Source organism: Peromyscus californicus, unplaced genomic scaffold (assembly GCF_007827085.1).
Source record: "Peromyscus californicus insignis strain IS unplaced genomic scaffold, ASM782708v3 Scaffold_22__1_contigs__length_63687245, whole genome shotgun sequence".
Lineage (NCBI taxonomy): Eukaryota > Metazoa > Chordata > Mammalia > Rodentia > Cricetidae > Peromyscus > Peromyscus californicus.
In genome coordinates this window covers 29784211-29806096 of record NW_026294525.1, presented here as the reverse complement: position 1 = coordinate 29806096, position 21886 = coordinate 29784211, and the positions used below count along the sequence as shown (strand labels likewise).

Below are 21886 nucleotides of genomic sequence, written 5' to 3'. Positions count from 1 at the left end.
AGGGGGAAAGTCTAATAACCTAATAATCTAATAACCGTGGATATATGTGTAAAATAGAAGATTAAAAGGACAAGGGAGTACTGTACCCCTGTGGATGTAATTAGACCCCTTAGGAGTGCAGCTTGATTTTGAGGCCATTTTACACATATATTGGAACTGGATAAGTAATCAAACCGCTGGGGGAATATTAAAAGCCAGTTTTCACTACCGGAGTGGAAGGTTATGGACCACAAAAAGGCAAACACTAGATCAATACTGGTGGAACTAGGTTAGAGTTGGAGACAGCACGATGTAGTCGTGGTTGGTTTAAAACAGACACAGACGAAACACATGTGGCAGTATTAGTGGATAAGTGTATGCAATTCTTAGATGTATTTCCTTGATTTCTGATATCATTGTCCAGTAAGAAGAACCGACACTATTTGGAGAAATGGTCAATTTTAGGACTGAGGCCAGAAATGCACAGGATGATTCTGTAGCATCTTACCGGATGTAGAGGTACTCCCGGCAACTGCCAACCAAAGAACATCGTCTCGACCCTGATGTGAAGATGTCAAAGGGACACAGGAGGGAACTGAAAATGCTTTCGCGAGCAGGAACTGAGACAACCTGAGAGAGGAAACAAGTGATGCTCTATTGGAGTATAAGGAAAAGTTGATATCCACGTGCTCTGGCAGACCTAAGTAATGAGTGACAAGATGATGTGGGAGAGGGTATATGACCCTCTGAACAGGAAATCCCACACAGGTTCTGTAATTTTTTTTTAAACATATCATTGTCATTTAAGTATCATAGAAAATTACACGAAATCATTGAAGAGGGTCACAAGGCTAATGGCCATCCTCTGATTGGAGTGAGCAAACTGAGAGTCACACACAATCATTAGCAAAGGCAGATTTTCACACGCTTCACCTTTAAGTTTCCTTGGCAATGAACGTTGTCTAGCAACTGCTAGATTTTCCTTCTTAGAGCTGAAGAGGGAAGCTCCACTGAGCCTCCTTAAGTGTGTGTGTGTGTGTGTGTGTGTGTGTGTGTGTGTGTGTGTGTGTGTGTCTTTACCAGGGTGGGGGCAAGGACTTAATCTCCTTTTACACACACCTTCAAGGAGAAGAAGAAATGGAGATCATTTCTTTTTATTTGTAACTACAACAAGATCTTAGTGTTTACTCATCCCCGAGTACCGCCACAAAGAGGGATGCTGTCATCTCCCCAGCAAGCCTATGCCGATTGCTCAGAGTGTGCGGACTGCAGTGACTCAGCAGCCAGTCTTCTGCAGACACACCCCTGAAATGCACATTCAGAGAGGGCTAGCCTTATGAACTAAACATGGGGCCCTTTACAGTAAGTTCCACATTGCTCAGAGGTAGGTGCCAACCATGGCTTGATTTAAAAAGCAGCACAGGTTTGGCTACAACAGCCTGGGAAAACTATGCTTACTCTTTTGCTTGGGCAAGTTCTGAGAGCACAAAGATGTTTTAAAGACAGCAATTCATTGTTCCACCAAGCCGTTCTTCCCTTGGTGCTCTGTGACAGTGTCTGCATCCTGCTCCGGTACCAATTTCTACCTTTTGGCCTCATGCAGATACTGTTTAGCAAGCCACAAAGTGAAAGGGTGCACTGTTTCTGCTCATGCCTAAAAAAAAAAAAAAAAAAAAGGACAAGTCACAGTCACCAGAGTAACTGGCACAAAGAGACAAAAAAAAAAAAAGAAAGCTGAAAAAGAGAGATGTGCATATCCAGTCAACTTCCTGATTGTTTCTCTCAGAATCAAAGAACCAAAAACTACCTTCTTAGACTTTCTAGAAAGAAAGCCTGGAGGTCTGTCTTGTGTCACCAATGCGGTGAGATGTCGTTAATTGTTACTTCTGTGTTGTTATTTTCCTAAGAGTGGAAGGAAGCATGTTGTCTGCCTTCTGATTTGTACTTTAGGATTTGCTCTTTGACCTTCCTGTAGAAAGCCTGTAGTGAAGGACAAAATGCGGTTACGTTTGAGAATGATAACTGTATCATGGTAATTGCATCCTAAAAGACCCAGGGAATGAGCCTTGTCTGGGTTCTCTATGCCACCTTAACAGAATTGCAGCTAAGAGTTGGCCAAGAGAGAAGAGCATGGCGGGCAGTGGAGACAAAGTCAGGCTAGCAAATGAACAGATCTTAGGAGGTCCCCTGTGGACAAGGCTACCTTAAAAAGTCTTAGATGTAATATTGTTGAAAACTATTAGGAAAAAAATAGGAAAACTATGACCTTTATAAAATGAGCCTTTTGGCTGCATGGCTCCATGGCTCATAATGTTCAGAGAAATAGCTTTAAATCTCTCCAAGTAAGAAGTCATGTATACTTAGGCATATGGTGCTAATATTTAAGTGCAGTCATGGGTCATATAATGATGTTTAAGTCAATGACAGGCCGCATGCATGGCAATGGTCCCATAAGATTATATAATAGTGTCATAGCTGCCTTAGCTTGTGAAAGTATGCTTAAATGATGAAATCTCCTGATGACACATTCTCTAACACACTCCTAATGATGCCTTTCCAGAATACATCCTCATCATTAAGCAATGCATGACTGCACACGAAATTATGGGCATCTGGAAGATTCTCACAATTATTTTGGTTCTACTCTGGAACAATGTCAATGTGGTAAGTTACTGTGATACAAAGATCAGAAGGAAGACAATAATTCAAGCCTGAGATGACTACCATTTCCAACCATATGAAGGTCTTAGAGAGACTCAACTCCAGCTCTGCACACCACATCTATCATTGGCTTTCAGGGACTTTAGCAGACTGGTACCTCAGGCCTAGCTACTGCTAGAAACAAGAGGACATCAGACTTAGAGAAAGAGGATGCCATTTAAAAGTTTAAAATTAGTTCTAAAGTTCTTCATATTCAATGCCCAGCATTCACACAAAACCAGAAATCAGACAGTAAAGCCCAAACCCCAAATAAATAACATTCCCTGAGGATAGACGTCCATGAATCTGGATAATGCACCAGCACAACATTTATTTTGAAATGTCATACTGAACATTCTTAAAGAATCAAAAGACAAGATTAAAATTTTTGGCAAAGAACTACCAGTGTAAGAGAATCAAGTGTAAACTTTATAATTGGACATTTTAATACCTGAAGTTAGTAATTGATTGGTGAGTATAAAGGAGTTTTCCAGGTTTGATTGTGGAGACACTTAAATGATGCAACATGGGGAAAATGTTAGCGAGAAATACAGTTGTTACATTTCTTGGTATCCAAAAAGGATTTGTTCCAAAACTTCCCAAGGATACTAAGATCTGAAAATACTCAAGTCTTTCTTGTAAAATGATGGGGTGTTTGGTGTAACTCAAATACATACTTTCATATATTGTCACTGTCATTGTTATTTTGAGACAGGGTCTTGGTAGATAGTCCAGGCTGGCAAAGAACGTGCCATCCTCTTGTCTCAGCCTTCAGAGAGTTGGGATCACAGGCATGTGCCATAGTGTCCAGCTTCTTGTGTATACTTTAAACCATCTTTCTGTTCCATGCAGTGCCTGACACAGTAGATAGCTTGGCAAAGAGTTGCTATATATTTTAAGAGAATAATGATAAGAAAAATGTCTATATGAGTTCAATACAGATACAATTTCCATTTGCAGCCAGTTAAACCCATGAATGTGGAATCCATGGATATAGAAGATGAATTGTATTGAGTTTTTAGCCAAATAACATGTGGCCCCCATTATGTTATTAATACAAAACACGGTATATGTTTCAAAGTTGGCACAGAAACTTTATTCATGTGCCTCTCACTACAGGGTCTTTCTAAATTATAAATAATACTCAACACATAATTTGTAGCTGGAGTTTTCCTGCCTGGCCCACAGTCAGGACAAATCTCTCTCACCCGCCAGTCCCAAGCCGCTCAAACCCGATCAAGTAAACACAGAGACTTATATTGGTTACAAACTGTATGGCCGTGGCAGGCTTCTTGCTAACTGTTCTTACAGCTTAAATTAATCCATTTCTATTAATCTATACCTTGCCACGTGGCTTGTGGCTTACCAGTACTTTACATCTTCCTTGTCCTGATGGCGGCTGGCAGTGTCTCCCCCTCAGCCTTCCACTTCCCAGCTCTATTCTCCTCCTTGTCCCGCCTATACTTCCTGCCTAGCCAATGGCCAATCAGTGATTTATTTATTGACCAATCAGCAACACATTTGACATACAGACCATCCCACAGTACTTCCCCTTTTCTTTTCTTAAAAAGGAAGGTTTTAACCTTTACACATCTCCAAAGTCAGCTTGGTATATTTGGGAATTTGGGCGTAGTTTCTCTTACTATTTCCTGCTGGAGGGGGGCGCTGTATCTTCTGGGGAAACAAAGAAAATTTTAGGATCATGGAGTAGTCCGTGAGGCTGTATCATCTGAGCCAGTTGTCTTGAAACGGTTCTGGATGTTGGATCATCTGGGCCATGGTGTCATCGGAGACCTTTCAGGGGGTCTTGGCTGGTCAAACCTGATGTATCTTACTCTGGAACAAATCCATAGCCTCTTGCTTTCAGTGGAAACAAAAGAGACTCTTTTCCAAAGCAACATATCCTTACCTCTAAATTTTGAAGTCAAAGTATCTTTAAAATATACATACTGGTTTAACTCAGCTTTCTTTACAATCAAATATCTCTCTGTAGTTAAGAATCCCAAAGACAATACAATCCAGACTCTCTGTGTAATAGTCATCTCTACGTGGCTTATTTTTTATATTAATTTTACTGTTTCTTTAAAGACTTTATTTTTTTTAAAACCATGTATTTGTTTCTATACTGTATATATCACCTTTTTTTGTCTCTTTTAAGACTACATATATTTTACACACATTTTAAACTATTACATCTGAATCTGTCTTATTGTGAATCTATTGCTTTAAGCTGTAGCAGCTGTGGCTGCTGGCTCCGTCCACCTCAGCTTCCCAACATGGCGGCAGTATGCTTACCGCCAGCTCTGGGAGCTATCATGGGTCTATGCTTTTATCCAAGCAGCATGTAGCTCAGAAACCTCTTTTTTTGTTTTGTACTAGCAAAGGCTAAATCCACAATGCAGCTTAATGTGCCATTTGCAGAGACTTCATTCCCGCCATACTGCAGGTCGAGCGTGCACGCCAGCAACCCGCCAGTAGCTCAAACCGGCAGCTGCCTGCCGCTCATTTGAGAGAGACAATTAGGAACTGTTTTTAGCTCCGTTTTAGAATCTTTTTTCTCAGGTTTTAGGTGGAAACTCTTGCCCCACGTTGGGCGCCATTTGTAGCTGGAGTTTTCCTGCCTGGCCCACAGTCAGGACAAATCTCTCTCACCCGCCAGTCCCAAGCCGCTCAAACCCGATCAAGTAAACACAGAGACTTATATTGGTTACAAACTGTATGGCCATGGCAGGCTTCTTGCTAACTGTTCTTACAGCTTAAATTAATCCATTTCTATTAATCTATACCTTGCCACGTGGCTTGTGGCTTACCGGTACTTTACATCTTCCTTGTCCTGATGGCGGCTGGCAGTGTCTCCCCCTCAGCCTTCCACTTCCCAGCTCTATTCTCCTCCTTGTCCCGCCTATACTTCCTGCCTAGCCAATGGCCAATCAGTGATTTATTTATTGACCAATCAGCAACACATTTGACATACAGACCATCCCACAGTATAATTCATATTATTTTTGTCTTGTATTAATGTGCTTGTCTTCCCTGGACCCAAAGCTTGTCATTTCTTTTCTCTTGGGCCAAACACTCCAGAGAAAACAGCCCTAAAGGAATTAGGAATCTGAGCTTTGGCTCCTCCTTTACTGTTTGGGATGGACATGGACACCTGTGGACCTCGGGGCTTTCATTTGTTTGTACTTATTGTCATTAACTGCAGCTGCCAAGCTGTGATAGACTTCTGGAACTTGTTCCTCTTATTTTATTGTAATTTTGTACCCTTTGAAAAATGTTAATTTTTTACATTTGTCTACGTATCTATGGACCTATCTATGTACCATGTATTTATCTATGTATTCGTGTATCTATATATCTATATATATGGTGTGTGTAGGTATATGGGTATATGTGTGTGTGGTGTGAATGGGTATATTGGTTTCATACTTTAGCTGCTATAAACCATACAGCAATAATGGGAAAGTTAAGACATCTCTTTCAGATAATGATTTTATTTTCTTTATATACCTCATGATTGAATGTTCCGTCAGGATCTTCATTTGCAAAGTGACCGAGGTAACACCATCTTGTCCTGATTTTACCCTGACTCCATTTTGTGTCTGCTTGTGTACTTTTTCAAGTCCCTTATCCCCTAAACAGTAACACCCACGTTGGCAACACATTTGAGATGTTCCATGACCCTGACCGTGTATAATGAAATGTATAACCAGATGCATAACCAAAACAATTAATGTGTTTGGCCCAAACAAACGCTACCACGTTCCCCTGACCTATACCTGACAGTGATGTCATTGTGGGTTTTGTACAGTATGCCTTTATATACTCTGTACCCTTGATGACTATCAATGTCAAGTGTTCTTTGTGGCAAGAGCCTGCTCTCAGTCACTAGCTAACCAAGGGCTCTTTTTGCCTCCGTATGCATGGTGGTCTATAACTTTCTCACTAGGACTGCAACAATTTGAACATGAAGAGATGACTGGTTGATATCAAGGTTCAGTCCCTTTCAGGTATGACGCCACAGTAAAGATGATATTGTTATTGTCATCATTTCTGTGGCTGGGAGGAATTTCCTTTAAAGCAATAGAGCTCCACAGAGACACTGGAGTAGAGAGAAACAAGGAAGCAAGGCAAACAGAGGGACTCTAGGAATGAAAGGAAATTATAACCTATATCATGGAGGGATGTTATTACTCATTCAGATTAACAGTGGGGAATTAAAATTTCATCTATTGACCAATTTTGATGTTTTCTGGGAGGAAAAATACACATTTCCATTGTGTGAGTATCTCAGAAGTTGACTCTGAGGATATTGTTACATAGAAACTTATTGGGAGTCAGCCTGGGCTACATAGAGAGACCTTCTCTCCAAAACCAAACCAAGCCGGGCGGTGGTGGCGCACGCCTTTAATCCCAGCACTCGGGAGGCAGAGCCAGGCGGATCTCTGTGAGTTCGAGGCCAGCCTGGACTACCAAGTGAGTTCCAGGAAAGGCGCAAAGCTACACAGAGAAACCCTGTCTCGAAAAACCAAAAAAAAAAAAAAACCAAACCAAGCCAAATTTAAAAAGCCCTATGTAGGATACTAATTGCCCTACGTTATACCTGTAAGATGCTCAGAGGGTGGAGATTCTGCTTATGTTAATTTACTTTGCTCTTCATAATAAACCTAGTACATGGACCATGAAACAGTTCAATAGGTAAGTGTGTCTGCCACTAAGCCTGAAAGACGTGAGCTTGATCCCCAGACTCCCACTCCTGAAAATTGTCCTCTGACTTCCACATGTGCTCTAGGCCATACACACATTTCTCTCCCTCGCCAATAAGTAAAATTAACATACCTTAAAAAAAGAAAGAAACCCTGTAGGCACAAATCAGTACAGAGAAAGTTCCAGACTGACAGATACTCTGTCCGCCCTTTGTGCAGGATGTGTGCTCAGAAATTGAGAGCAACCTTTAAATAATTTGCTGTCCAGATCATCTCAGGCGAAGATATGTGGGCTCACTCATGTTTGTTTCTGCTTATGCGTTTTGTATAGTTGAAGTTATTTCCATCATGGTCTCTTGCTTCTAAACCTTTTCGGCTTCGTTTTAACTAACTGTAGTTTAAGCACAGTTTCTCTTTGGATTTACATTTACCCTTTTGGCTTATTACCCAGAGCAGCAGGGGTTATTCACAAAAGAGAAGTAATCAACTCAATCACAGGTATTTCTGATTGTAGGTGGCATTTATTCAACATAATGACAGAGACAGTGACGCTTCTCCTTCAGGAGGGTTAGTGGGTAGTGACATTGTTGAGGAGTATGACCAGGAAAGTAGGTTTGCTAGTAAAAGGAATTTTTATTAGGGTGAGAAACCAGATGAGAATGTGAATTTCAGAAAAATACAGCAGATTCATTTTAAAATAGTTTATTTTTTTAAGCAAATGTACAAAACGATTGGTTTCCTTATGATATTTTCATACACACATATCATCACAAACAATATTTTTGACAGAAATTATGAATAAAATATGGATTTTTCTCCATGTTGGATTCTACATTTATCGCTCTTTCTTCACCTTATACATTATTTTCACTATTTCTTAATTATATGGGAAAATAACACTGCTATGCAATTTATAATAATTTTTCATGGAGAGGAGTCATCTGTTTACCCTGTTTTGTGTGGCATGTCTTCACAGACCACAGTTTTTGTTTTCTAGGCGGTAGCTATTGCTCAGTTGAACACTATCTATTCTGGGAGCCTGTGTGAAGTCTGTCTCTAAGACTATATCATTGTCTCAAAATAATGACTCTTTTAAAACCAAGAACCTTTACTTCAAGAAATAGAGATCACCTGGTGGCTTGTCTGCAACGGAAAGCGATTATCTGCACTGGCACGGGGTGCCGCTGGTCTTGTTTTGTCTTTCCTTCTGAGCCCTGTAGAAGGTGTAGCCTAGTACAAGGAAGAGGAAAACATACACACACACACACACACACACACACACACACACACACACACACACACAGGGAGAGAGAGGCAGGAGGGGGCAGGAGAGGGAGAGAGAGAGAGGAAGAGGGAGGGGAGAATAAGGAGAGGGAGGGGAGGGTAGGAGGGGAAGAGAGGGGAGAGAGATCACAAAAGATCAGTATCTTTGCTGTCAGAACCTAGCTCGGGAGACTCTCACTCAATACTGTTGACGAAATGAGCAAATTGCTCCAATGCTTTTGGTTATGTATTGGCTGCATCAATCTATACTTGTTCTCTTTGGGATTAGTCAGTTGAGTTTTTTTTTTTTCTTTGCTTGTTTTCAGCTTCATCAGAAACTTTACCCATGACCTTTCTTCCTTCCTATTAGCTTCCCTAAGACACAGGTAACCTGTGCCTCTTACCAGTTACACCAGAGAGCGGCTTGCTGAAAATGCGGTACTGTTATTTCTTCCAAATGGACAGCGTGTCTTACAGCCTAGCCGGCATCATGGCTAGTGCTCTGATTTTAGGCTTCAGTTCCTTGGGGTCAGAAGACAGCTAGGCACAGTAATTGGGGTGGTGGCAGGTGGGGGTGGGGTGGGGTGGCAGTGTCCTGGCCTCTACCAGTTCACAAGAGCAGACTGTGCCCCCCCCCCAAAAAAAATCAAACAAAGCAAAACAAATCATAGTGTCTGTAGCTGGAAATGGGTCACAGCAGGAATATCCACTCCACAGAAAGCAACTGTTACGAAGCAGGATGTTTCACAGAAAACAACTGTTACGAAGCAGGATGTTTTTTCTTCAGTGAACAGGGATAGAGCATTTACCAGCCCATCACTGACCAGATAGGACTGGGAAAGAAAGGTTAAAGAGAAATAGAGACTGAAACCCTGGACTACTGATGGTCCGTCACACAAGGGGAGTGACCCATAGGAGCTTCCTCTCCTCCAGTCCTTCTTACCAGCAGGTCAAGGGGACAACATCACAGAGCAGCTCTGTGTGAGCATTGGAGCACATGGATGCTGGTCACAGTGTCGCCTCTGCATGCCAAGATGAAATGGACAGCGTATCTAACCCCTCAGTCTCCATTTTCTTATCTGTGGTACAAGAGCATGGGGAATGGGGGGGGGGGGCGGGTAACTTAAACCTTCATATCACTCAGAACGTGGTTCAGAGACTGTAGCCATGGGCCTCCCCTGGGAGCTTGTTAAAGAAGCAGGGTCTCAGTACAGCCTGAGGTCTATTGAGACAGGATCCGTATCTTAACACGGCCCCCAGCTGCTTTGTGTTCACAGTTGGAGAAGTATTAGATTAGCTTAGTATGATCTGACTGAGTATGACACTTGGGAAGATTTAAAAACAGGAATTCCTGTTTTTTTTTTTTTTTCCATGATCCACTGGGCCAGGATTTCTTCTCTTTTTATTTATTTTTTATTTATTATTTCTATTATTTTACATGTATGCGTATTTTGCTTTCATGTCTGTCTGTCCACCATGTACGAGCCTGGTGCCCACAGAAGCCAGAAGAGAACATGGGATTTGCTAGGACTGGAGTTATAGATGGTTACAAGCTGCCATGTGGGGGCTGGAATCGAATCCAGTCAGTCCTGTGGAAGACAAGTCAGTGCCCTTGACTGCTGAGCCATCTCTCCAGCCTGGTGGTCAGGAGTTCCGAGGATGCCTCTCGGATATCTTGTTCATTTTTGAGGAGCCCCAAGAGGTTTTTGTGGATCAAGCAGTGACAGGATCCATTAGCTTCGACACTGTCTTCCTATCTGTGGTTTCTTGACCAAAAGTTACCATCCTTCAAAACAAGCCTCCCTAGCTGCATCTGGTGCCACATGCCTAGAATCCCAGTATGTGGGGGGTTAATGCAGGATAGCTGTGAGTTCGAGGCCAGGCTGGGACACACAGAGACCCTGTTCAGAAAGGAAAAGATTTGCTATATTTATTCTTTCCCAATTACTCCACTGGCAGTTGCTGAAGTTGGCAGAAACACAGTTCTTAAGGGGCTGGGAATGATGGATTTTCAACCATCTTTATTTCATGGCATCCAGAAGGTCCTCTGAAAGCTTAGATTTTTGGAGTGGGTACAACAGTCTTGTAAATATAAAAAAAGAGTACTAGCAAAGATTGATTATGCTATAGGGTTGGAAGAGAAGTGAAAAGAAAGTAAATGACATTGTAAATGTGTGTGTCCTTTGAGAGCTCAGCTGGACCTAAATCTGTGGCCACGCAGAGAGGGTGGTGTGAGGGTCTGAGACAGGGATGCTTAACACGTCAACTATGGCTGAAGATCAAGAAGTGTACTTTTAGCTACAAATTATGAAATAGTTATTTAAGCATTTTTCTTCAAGCGAATAAATTTGCAAGCTATAAATCACTTTCTTATGAAACAATTCTACGATCGTGTGAATTTTTATTTAAAAAAGAAAATATGCCTTACCAAATACAGCCATTCCTGGACATCTGTGAAGAACCAGTTCCAGGACCCAAATCTGGGGGTGCTCACATCTCTTGTCTAAGATAGTATAGAATTTGCATATTACTTAAGCTTATACTCCAGTATTCTTTGAGTCATCTCTAGATTACTTACACTATCTAATAGGATAGAAATCTGGGGACTGTATTATTTAGGAACAAATAATCAAGAGTTCATGCAGTGGACCCATCACTACCAGTTAGCAATACCCTCACTCCAAATGAAAGAAGAAGACCCGGAGGTGTAAGGAAGAGCGCTGTACTTGCGTCCAGTCTTTCCTTCACATTGGAGATGGCTGCACGTTCAGAGAAAAATTTCAATGCAGACATGAGGGCAAGTCACAGCTGGCCATGAGAGTGACTCTCTTTACACTGAGTGCCCAGCTGACCTCCACTGACTGGTTAGCCAGAATGAGTCACATGACTGACCACCCTTCGGAGCTTTTAGCTTTCTATCCTTTGGCAGTCTTCCTCTTCAGCTCAAAGGTGAGTCGTCTGGACTTCACTGGACTGTGGATACTCTATGATCTGCTTAGTGTTAACCTCACAGTGAAGTCCTGCCTGGTTACTTTACCACAGTGATGTTCTTTATTTCTAGTCACTCGTGTGCACGGTTCACACCACCGCGGTATGAGTCCACGTCTCCAGAACTCTGTCGTGGGCCCATTTCTCTCTGCTTCTCGAGACGAGTTTTTCTTGTGCCTCCTCCAAAGCAGAACGATGCTATTCTAGTAATAGCTGCTAAATTGAACTGAGAAAACTATAGACTGTATCGCTATTCTTAACTCTGCTGAGCAGCATGTACAGTGTTCTCTATGCAGCCCAAATGCTCCCCAGATCTAGTGTCCTTCACGCTGTATGCAGTGAGCCCTTTCTGCCTCTTTAGAAGCTCAGTGTTCAGACAAATCACCCAGGGCCACAAATGAAAATCACAGTTGTGGGCCCCATGGGTTTCAGTGAACTCTTTTGAAAAATTAATAGAGTCATTTAGACAGTGTCCACAATATTTTCCCAAGGACTTGTGATTAGAAAAGAGAGAGAGAAAAAAAAAAGCTATGACATTTCTGGCATAGTTGCCAGGAAAGGAACATGCTGCAGGTATGACAGGCATGAACCCAGACAGACAGACAGGTAGGAATCGTGGGAGCTGATGGCCTGAAACCCCTGTGATGGGTGTTGAATGCCGGCACCAGCAGGGTCATTGCAGGCAGCAACATGTGGGTTGCTTTATGAGGGAAAGAACCACAAACTAGTTATTATGTGTATTTCTCCCCTCCCTGCTCCCCAGCCTTCTGTTTCAAGTTATTTTTGCACTCATCTGGCACTTTCTATCTTTTTCAGACACGCATTAACAAATCAGAGAGACGGTTTTTTACTGACTCTCGTGGATCGCTCCTGATGGATGAAGTCCTGAACCGTATGTGTGAAATGCATTAGTTTGAAAACAGTCCCAAATGGTGAAATGGTGATTCAGAAAGTCAGGGGGTCAAAAGTGAATAAACAAGAAAGGCTTGGGGAGAGAGAACTGGAAAAACCTACTGAGCAGAAGCAATGGCGACACTCAGAAAAAGTGAGAAACACAAGTTACAACAGTTTACCAAAGTGAAAAATGTACTCCACGTCTGTCTTCATGGCATAATTTATCAGCGCGGCACATTGCAAAGGATGCACTCTGTTCTTCAGATGGTAGCCGTGTCTACAAATGGTGTGAGTCTCGGGGGAGAAAACTCTCCCCCAAAGAGTACTGGGTTCTTTTCTTGAAATAACCTAATGCTAAATGGTAGGCATTACTTAACGCTTTACTTCGAGCTACTTGATATATAATCAGGTCAGCTGTTTCTATGGATAAAAATAAAAAAATATAATATACATTTTTAAAAACCAGTATGTGGCTTATGTTTTCCCACTTATTAAATTTATTTATTATTTTCCTTGTTTTTGTTTGTTTTGTTTTAGATACGGGTTCCAGCTGACTCAAAACTTGCCAATTTGGCTAGGCTGGCTTTGTGGTGATCCTCTTGCCTCTGTTTACCAAATACTAGGGTTAAAGGTGTGCACTACCACACTTAGCTTATTTCCTCATTCTTTTTTTCAATTCAGGAGTTTTGAAGGATTCTCTCTTTTTTTTTTTTTCTTAGATTGTCTTTGACTTATTCTTTGTTGATTTCCTACATCTCTACAGTGTGTCTTGATCATACCTACCCCCTACATCTCCAACTCCTCCTGGATATCCCCCTGACTCCTTGCTTCCCATTCTCATGTCCTCCCCGTCACCTGCAGAGAGTCCAGTTAGTGCAACCTGCTAGAATGTTGACCGATCCTGCTGGCTTGACCCTGTGCAGGTCTTGTGCGGCTAACCATAGCTTGGGCAAGTCCATGAGGACAGTGGTCGCTCATGTTCAGAAGATGGGGTTTCACAGTGCTCTTGCTCATCCTCCAGCTTTTATGGATTTTTGTTTTGTTTTTTTTCTCTCTCTCTTTCTCTCCCCCCTCTCTCTCCCTCCGTCTGTCTGTCTTTCTTTTTCTAGTCTCTCTTCTACAATGTTCCCCGAGCCTTGGGAGCACTGATGAAAACATGTCATTTAGGACTAAGCACACTCTGTAGTCACTTATTCTCAGCACTTGAACCAGAGATGAGGTTCTGCATTGCTACCCAGTGAGAAAGAGGCTTCTCTAGCTACAGTTGAGAGCAGCACTCATCGTTGGGTGGTGGTGACACACACCTTTAATCCCAGCATGCTGGAGACAGGCTAGTAGATCTCTGAGTTCAAGGCCAGCCTGGTCTACAGAGCTAGTTCCCAGACTGTCAGGGTTACAGAGGGAAACCCTGTATAAAAAAAAAAAATATTTTGACAACATGTCCATTTAGCAGAGCAAAAGTAGTAGGTTAATCTGCACAGTAAATTCAAAGCCAGGTTGAGCTGTCAGAGACCCTACCTCAAAGTATCAAAATAAAATAAAACACAAAAAGCTATAAATATGACCCAGAAATCTCAGTGGTAGGCGTATAACCAGGATAATTAAAAACATATTCTCACACAAACCCATATGAATATTCATAGTAGCATATTCATGACAGTGGTACTATGGCAACAGTCCAAATATCCATCAGTTGATAGATTAGAGATGAAGTGTATCCATCCAGTGGAATATCATGGGCTATAATGAAGAAGAGCTGACTTCCACCACAATGCTGAGCATGCAAAGCACAGAAGGATGCATGCTGTATGATGCCACTTATAGAAGAGATCCAGATTTGAGAAATGCCTGGGGACAGAAAATAGAAGCATGGCCCAGTGGCTGAGAGGAGATGGGGGGATGGACGGGGAAGGCTTAGCGATAACAGGATTTTTTTTATGAGATGATACATTTTCCAGAATTAGACATAGTAATTGCAGTTACACAACTTTGTGGATATACTTAATCTGTAGACTTGCACATCTCTGAACCATGAGTTTTGCACATGTGAATTCTTTTTCTAAAGAAAGAGTGAAAGAGGGCCTGGAGAGATGGCCCAGCAGCTAAGAGCACTTGCTACTCTTTCAGAGGACCCAGATTTGATTCCCAGCACCCACATGGTAGCTCAAAACTGTTTGCAGTTCCAGGTTATCTGATACCTTCTTCTGGCCCCTGAGGGCAACACACAGATGTGTAGTGCACAGATATACATATAGGCAGATAAAGTAAAATAAAGAAATCTTTAAAAAAAAAATCAGTAGTTGTGCTGGATATGGGGGTACACAACTGTGATTCTAACATTTTTCAGGGAGTATGGATCATCAGGCAGGATGATCAGGAGTTCAAGGCTAGCCTGAGCTACAAGAGACCCTATCTCCAAAAACCAAACAAAATCAGTAACACAGGAGAACTGGTAAATACCCACAATACTGGGCCTTAGGAGGGTGAGCAGGAGAACTGAGAGTTTGAGGCTATCCTGGGCTACATAGTGAATTCCAGGCCAGCCTGGATTATATAGTGAAACCCTATCTCAAAAACCCAGAAGTGAGATAAGATGCTGTACATAGATTCGCAGGGTCTACAGAGGGCATAACTATGGAGGGAGCTCCTGCTGTATGAGTTCCTTCTGTCTCATTTCTGGATCTTCCTAAACTTCGGTTTGGTGACCTGCAGAAATCCACTGCTCTCCATGCCTCTGCTAGCATCCCACGGCCTCTGAGAATGACTCTGCTTTCAGCCTTCTCCTATTTCAGCTGCTATCAACTGAGCCCAAACAATGACCTCTTAGATCTGCAAGGTGAGTCCTCAGGCAAGGGAGCCGAGAGCTATCCTCAGATCCGCGGCAGACACTTTGAGCATATTAGTGAAAGTTCAAAGGAACAAAGAGAAAGACACATTCTTAGTCCTTAGCATTGCTTCCAGAGTATCTAGCAGCCTCATTTTGCCATCTTACATGGTTACATGGTTAGTCATCTCATGTTCCATTAGAAGCTATCCCCAGGAAGTTGAATTATATGTAAAAGTCCAAGAAACTTCAGATAGTTCCGGGAACATTTCCTATGTCAAATAAAATGTCATTCAATAAGTTTTAGAATTAGAGATGGTAAATTTTCAAAGATTTATTTTATTATGTATATGAGAATTTGTCTGCATGTATATATGTGTACCATGTGCATGTCTGGTGCCCTGGGGAGCTAGAGGAGGGCATCAGATCCCCTGGAACTGGAGTTGCAGATGCTTGTGACCTGACACGTGCTAGGAACCAAACTCAGGTCCTCTGCAAGAGCAGCCAGTGCTCTTACCTGCTAAGTCATCTGTCCAATTTCAATGAATGATCTCTCTCTCTCTCTCTCTCTCTCTCTCTCTCTCTCTCTCTCTCTATATATATATATATATATATATATATATATATATATATATATATATCTCAAGACAGGGTCTCACTATGTAGTCCTTGCTGTCCTAGAACTTGCTGTATAGACCAGGCTAGTCTTGAACTCACAGACATCTACCCGCCTATGTCTCCTCAGTGCTAAAAACATTTTTGGTGCTGGAAACCAAACCCAGGTCCTCATACATGCTAGGCAAACACTCTACCACAGGTTGTACCCCCAGCCTTCAAAAATATTTTAATTACATTTTCATCACCCCCCAACACACACATATACATACACACGTGTGTGTACAGATGCAATACGCACATGGGGCTCAGGGGACCATTTCCCATGTGGGTACTAGTGATGAAACTCAGTTATTGGACTTGGTGGAGCCATCTTGCCAATTGATGAATGATAAATTTAAAGGGCAGATCCTATGCAGTTCTCTCACACATTCCTCTAGCTGGAGAACGAGGAACCATTGTCCTGTTAGCCTTCTCTTCCATACTTCTTCCTTCAAAACCTGTTCTGTAACAGGACTCTTAAAAGGTCTTATTAATTAAGTCAAACCTAAGGCCAGTTATTGAGGTGAATGCTGGAAGATCAGAGAAGCAGAACAAGCCACAGCTACCTCACCTCGCCAGTTCCTCAGCTGATCCTGTTTCCTCAGACTGTAAACCTCTGAGTCCTCATCCAGAATGAATCTCAGCTGAACTGTGCTGCTCCAAAGCCTGAAAGCTTAACCAGCCAAATGCTTCTAGTTTCTGGTCTTCACGCCTTATGTACCTTTCTGCTTTCTGCCATTACTCCCTGGGATTAAAGGCTCACTTTCTGGGATTAAAGGCGTGAGTCACCATGCTTGGTTGTATCCTTGAACACACAGAGATTCAGGTAGATCTCTGCCTCTGGAATGCTAGGATTAAAGGCGTGTGCTACCACTGCCTATCCTCTATGTTTAATATTGTGGCTGTTCTGTTCTCTGACCCCAGATAAGTTTATTAGTGTGCACAATATTTCGGGGAACACAATACCACCACAGTGTTCTACCTAGGAGTCTATTCAAGTGCTTGTGCACCAGATTTTCTGTTAGCCAGTCCAGTTCTGACGTCACAGACAGGGGCAAGAGCACCCCCACTTACCCCCCTTCATGGCCTGTCTTTTTTTAAAAACAAACAAACAAACAAACAACAACAGCTTCACTGCTGTTCACTATAATTTAAAGACTCTCATGAACATTCTTAAATTTGTGGACATCACAGCAAACACGAGGCTTTTCAGAGCAATGCCCGTCGGGCCCCTCCACCTAGGCCAGCATGCAGCAATCAAGCTTGGCCTGGAAGAGTAGCCAGTTCTAGGAACTTGGAAGCAGGCTGGGAAAACCGAGCATGAACGTTTCAGAGTTCTGAACACCCAGAGCATGAGCCAGAGGGTTCCAGGTGAGAAGGCTTCTTGTGAGATTTTTCTCCTCTCACACTAAAGCACAGAACTTAAGCCCCGGCACCATTTTCTGGGTCTGTGGGAAGGACTGTGTGCAGATCTTGGGCCACCAGCCTTTCAGGCAGGCCCAGGCGTGGAGGTATGTCTCAACTGACAGGAAGTAAAGCCGTCTTAAGCTCTTCCCAATCCCACACCCCTTTCTCTGCAACATAGGGCACATGCCTCACAGCTTTCTAGAGTGCGTGCAAATACACCAGAGAATCCTGACTAATTCTCTCCCATATGGAAGACAAGAAGTCAGTGAGATGTGATGTGAGCATGGTTGAGATTCAGGTCTTGAAAGGGCCCTTTCCAGCATATGATTTCCCTTCTTCCACACTTGAGTCATTACTAATCGCCTACAGGCTCTCGCCAAAACACTCAGCGGGACTCAGGAGCTTAATGGATTTTATTTTCATTTTTATTAAGCAATGAAATGAGTTTTTATCCATTAAAATCCTAGAATAGTTTTTAATTCTGTGGGGATAATTTAGAAATCATTGTGAAATGTAATTGATTTTTATAAACATGCCTGTAGTGTACTTTGCACTAATAATCATTCATATTGTAATTTGGCGGAGTGTGTGTGTGTGTGTGTGTGTGTGTGTGTGTGTGTGTGTGTGCTTTCCAGGTCTCTGTGGAGCAAAGTGCTGCCCAACACTTTCTAAAACAGCAAAACTCTTTCTCCTATTAATAAAATGAACTCTTTTCAAAAATGGGAACAAAAGAAAATTGGTCAAAAGATCATTTATGCAAAGAAAGGTCAACTTGACTTTTTGCGATTTATAGTATTTCTCTCCTGCAACATTGTTTAGCAAAAGCAGTGGTCTCGATCTTCCTAATGCTGTGACCCTTTAGTACAGTTCCTCATGTTGTAGTGACCGCCGACCATAAAATTATCTCCATCGCTACTTCATAACTGTAGTATTTCTACTGTTATGAATCGTAATGTAAATATCTGATATTTCTGATGGTCTTAGGCGGGCCCCGTGAAAGAGTTGCACCCCACAAGTTGAGAACTGCTGAGCAAAAGGAAAGAAATTGTTTCTGTTGCCTCTAAAACTTTCTCAGATTGGCCCTGGACTCACATACACTGATGTGAAAAGGGTGTTTGGGATAATAGTTTGTGCTGCATGGAGTTAAGCACATCTGTGTCATGGTCTGTGCTCACTAGAGTCTCTCCTATGAAAATGCTCTACGTCAGCCATACTCTCCAATACAGAGTGTTGTCTGGGGGTGGGTTATGTGTGCACCCTTTTGGGAAGGATTAGCTTCTCAGACAGACCAGCAATAATCATCACGGCAATCATCTCTTCTCACAGGTCTTCCCTTCTCCTTTATAAGCATCCTCATCTGGACCTGGTCCCTCATCTACAGAGCCCAGAACATGAGATCCTATACGATCCCTTGTTCAAAAGCAGGACAGGGTCACACACACACACACACACACACACACACACACACACACACACACCCCAACACCCCCCTCACCCCCCTACCCCCGCTCATTGTGTTTTCATTTGTGATTTAATGCCATGCTCCCTTGGGCACAAGAGCATTTGAAAGGCGAGTATAGACTTTCCTCTGACCTTCCATTCCTGCCCAGGGCACTGGTGAATGAACGGTGAGCACCAGTCTTCACCTCTCCCTGCATCCTTGTCCAGGCAGCTTCCTACCTGGTAAAACAACCATAGTCTTTAAAAGGGAACAGAAAGCTGATAGCCTCATGGGGGTGCATGAGCAAGCACCCCCCCACACACACACACACATATTCCACACTCTGGTGTCACTTTGGCCTTTATTTACCAAATCATTAATTCAAAGATCAAATTATGAAGAATGTAATTCGGCAACTACAGAGCATGGGGTTCCAAGCGCAGCAGCCATTTTGGAGCCTGGGTGTACTGGGCATGCTGGTGCTGCTGGTCTGGGCTTCACTCCCTATAACTCTGATTCTCCTGTGGCTAATCCCAAAGTGCTAAGATGACTGATGCACCTCTCTAGCTGGGAGGGCAATTCTTTAACTCAAGTTGTTTTGGATTCAACTTGTTGTTCTAGTCCATTTGTGTGGGGAACCATCTTCCCTATTACTCACTGGCAGCTTACACTGTGTGGGAAGTGGAAGGCCGGCCATGACATTCATTTGCCTAAGCCTCACTCCTGAGAGGTGGATGACACTCACCAAAGGCTCCATCACTTCTGTGCTATGAGCGATTCTGACCACTCTGTTTCTTTCCTTTCTGTCCTGGATGACCACAGGGGACACTGGGGTAGCAGCACACCCAGTTACCTGTGTTGCCCACCAGACAGATGGCTGCCTCCATCTCTGTATCAACACAGCGAAGCTGAAGAAGGGGAGTGGAGAATCACATTCCCAGTCTCCTCTTGAATTCATACTGGTGCCCATTCCACAAACCAACTCAAGTACAACCCTTTTAGAGACACAGCTGTATTTGTTTTCCTGCTCACCCACTCCCTTATTCTATTTGTTATTTTCTATTTCCTGTTGGTGTCTGTCTGTATCAGAATTTTGTTCCTATTTATTTATTTATTTATTTATTTATTTATTTATTTATTTGTATACATATACATCTGTTGGTGCACACATATGTGTGAAGATACACTGTTGTGGAGTATTTGTTTACACTGTGTGAAGATGTGTCACTGTGACTGGTTTAATAAAGAGCTGAATGGCCAATAGCTAGGCAGGAGAGAATAGGCGGGACTTCCGGGCAGAGAGAAGAAGTCAGAATGAATCTAGGTGCACAGAACACGCCAGTGAGATACTGAAGAAGTCGGACATATGGCACAGAGGAGAGGTAACTGAGCCACATGTCAAAATGTAGATTAATAAAAACAGGTTAATTTAAGTTATAAGAGCTAGTTGGGAAAAAGCCTCAGCTAAGGCTGAGCTTTCATAATTAATAATAAGTCTCCGTGTCATTATTTGGGGCTGGAGGCTGAAAGGAAAGTCGGGCAAGAAAGCTTACTATAAAGCACATCCCTGTGTACATGCCTACGGAGGACCGAAGTAGATATCAGATATCCAACTCTATCATTCTCTGCTTCATTCTCTTGAGACAGGGTCTCTCACCAAACTCGGAGCTAGTCTAGTCTGGCAGTCAGCAAACCTTGGCTTGTCTCCAATTCCTCTCACTGCTGGGGTTCCAGGTGTATATGGCTAGACCCAGCTTTTTACATGAGTGCTGGGGATTTGAACTCAGGTCCTCATGCTCAGAAAGCATGCACTTTCAGCCACTGACCCACCTCCCAGGACCTTGGTTCACCATTTTCTAGCTTTAGTTATATGAAATGTGCACTCCCTAAGTTCATCCACGTCACTATTTTCTGAGTTTTGAAACAGTGTTGCTTTTCTCACAGAAAAGTCAAGCATGGACAACAAGGTGAAAGTTTAGAAGATAAGCAATTGAGTGAACATCAAGACTACCTTCTTGAGCCCCAGCTACGGCCCCTCAGGGCGGTAACACTTGCAGTTTGGTCTCACATACATGGCTGTGGTACATATATGAGATACTGCACATGTGCGTCACTTCCAAACATTTTTATCAAGCCCATGAAATACCACAGATACTCTTCATGCCGTTGTGAATTAAAAATGTTACATTAAAGCTTTTGCATGCATGTAGCTCACTTGGAAAATAAAGCTTCGAAGGCCTCTTGCTCTCAGAGATCCCAATTAAAAAATATCAGATAGGAACTTTTTGAAGCATATGAGGTGACTCAGCCTGAAATGCTTTTCAGGGCTTGCTACCACCCATCTAGGATGTGATTTTCAATCACTGCCCCACATTCCGTTGTATTGATAGATGGGCCAGCTTATGAAGTTACTGTCACATCAGCAAGCAAACCTTCAAATACATCTCTCTGGACATCTCCGATTCAATTCTGCACACCGGAGACACTGGGCCAAAGAAATTTCAAACCTGAACAAAGTGAATGGTATTTGGAGTGGAAAAGTAAATTCATAAGCGATACACTTCTTTGCTAATAGACTGTAACAACTGCAGTTACTGAGATTGTCATCTGCCCGGGACAGTGGTTCTCACTTCCTTCTGTGCATCAGAACCACTGACGGCCTAAAGATAGGCTGCCACCTCATGCCTCCTCCTCTCCACATTCCAATTCTCTGGATCTGTGATGGGGCTGCAGTCTGCATGTGTGATGAACTTCTATGGGATGCTGGTTCTTCTGGTCCTGGGTCACAGTTCAGAGACCACATCAATTGTCATTACTCTAGAAGTCTCTGTAAGCTGGTACATCTTATGATTGTCTTTGACAGTTCAAGACTGTGATACAGAGAGAATCTGGGGTCACTGAGCTAACGATTGCAGAGCCAGGATTTGATTCAAGGTGTGACAAGCTGATGTTTTCCCATAAGGCAATCATGTTCCTTCATTTCTCTGCCCACAAATTCAACATTCCAAAGCTTCTCACTTCCGAAGG

At 42.7% G+C, this 21886-nt stretch overlaps 1 long non-coding RNA gene across 1 annotated transcript; it reads left to right on the top strand.

Moving 5' to 3' along the window:
- The first annotated feature begins 1039 nt into the window (after positions 1-1039).
- LOC128118491 (uncharacterized) lies at positions 1040-12986 on the top strand. Its single transcript, XR_008221240.1, has 3 exons — positions 1040-1341; positions 2540-2643; positions 12453-12986. It is a non-coding gene; the product is annotated as an uncharacterized LOC128118491 (long non-coding RNA).
- Positions 12987-21886: the final 8900 nt, after the last annotated feature.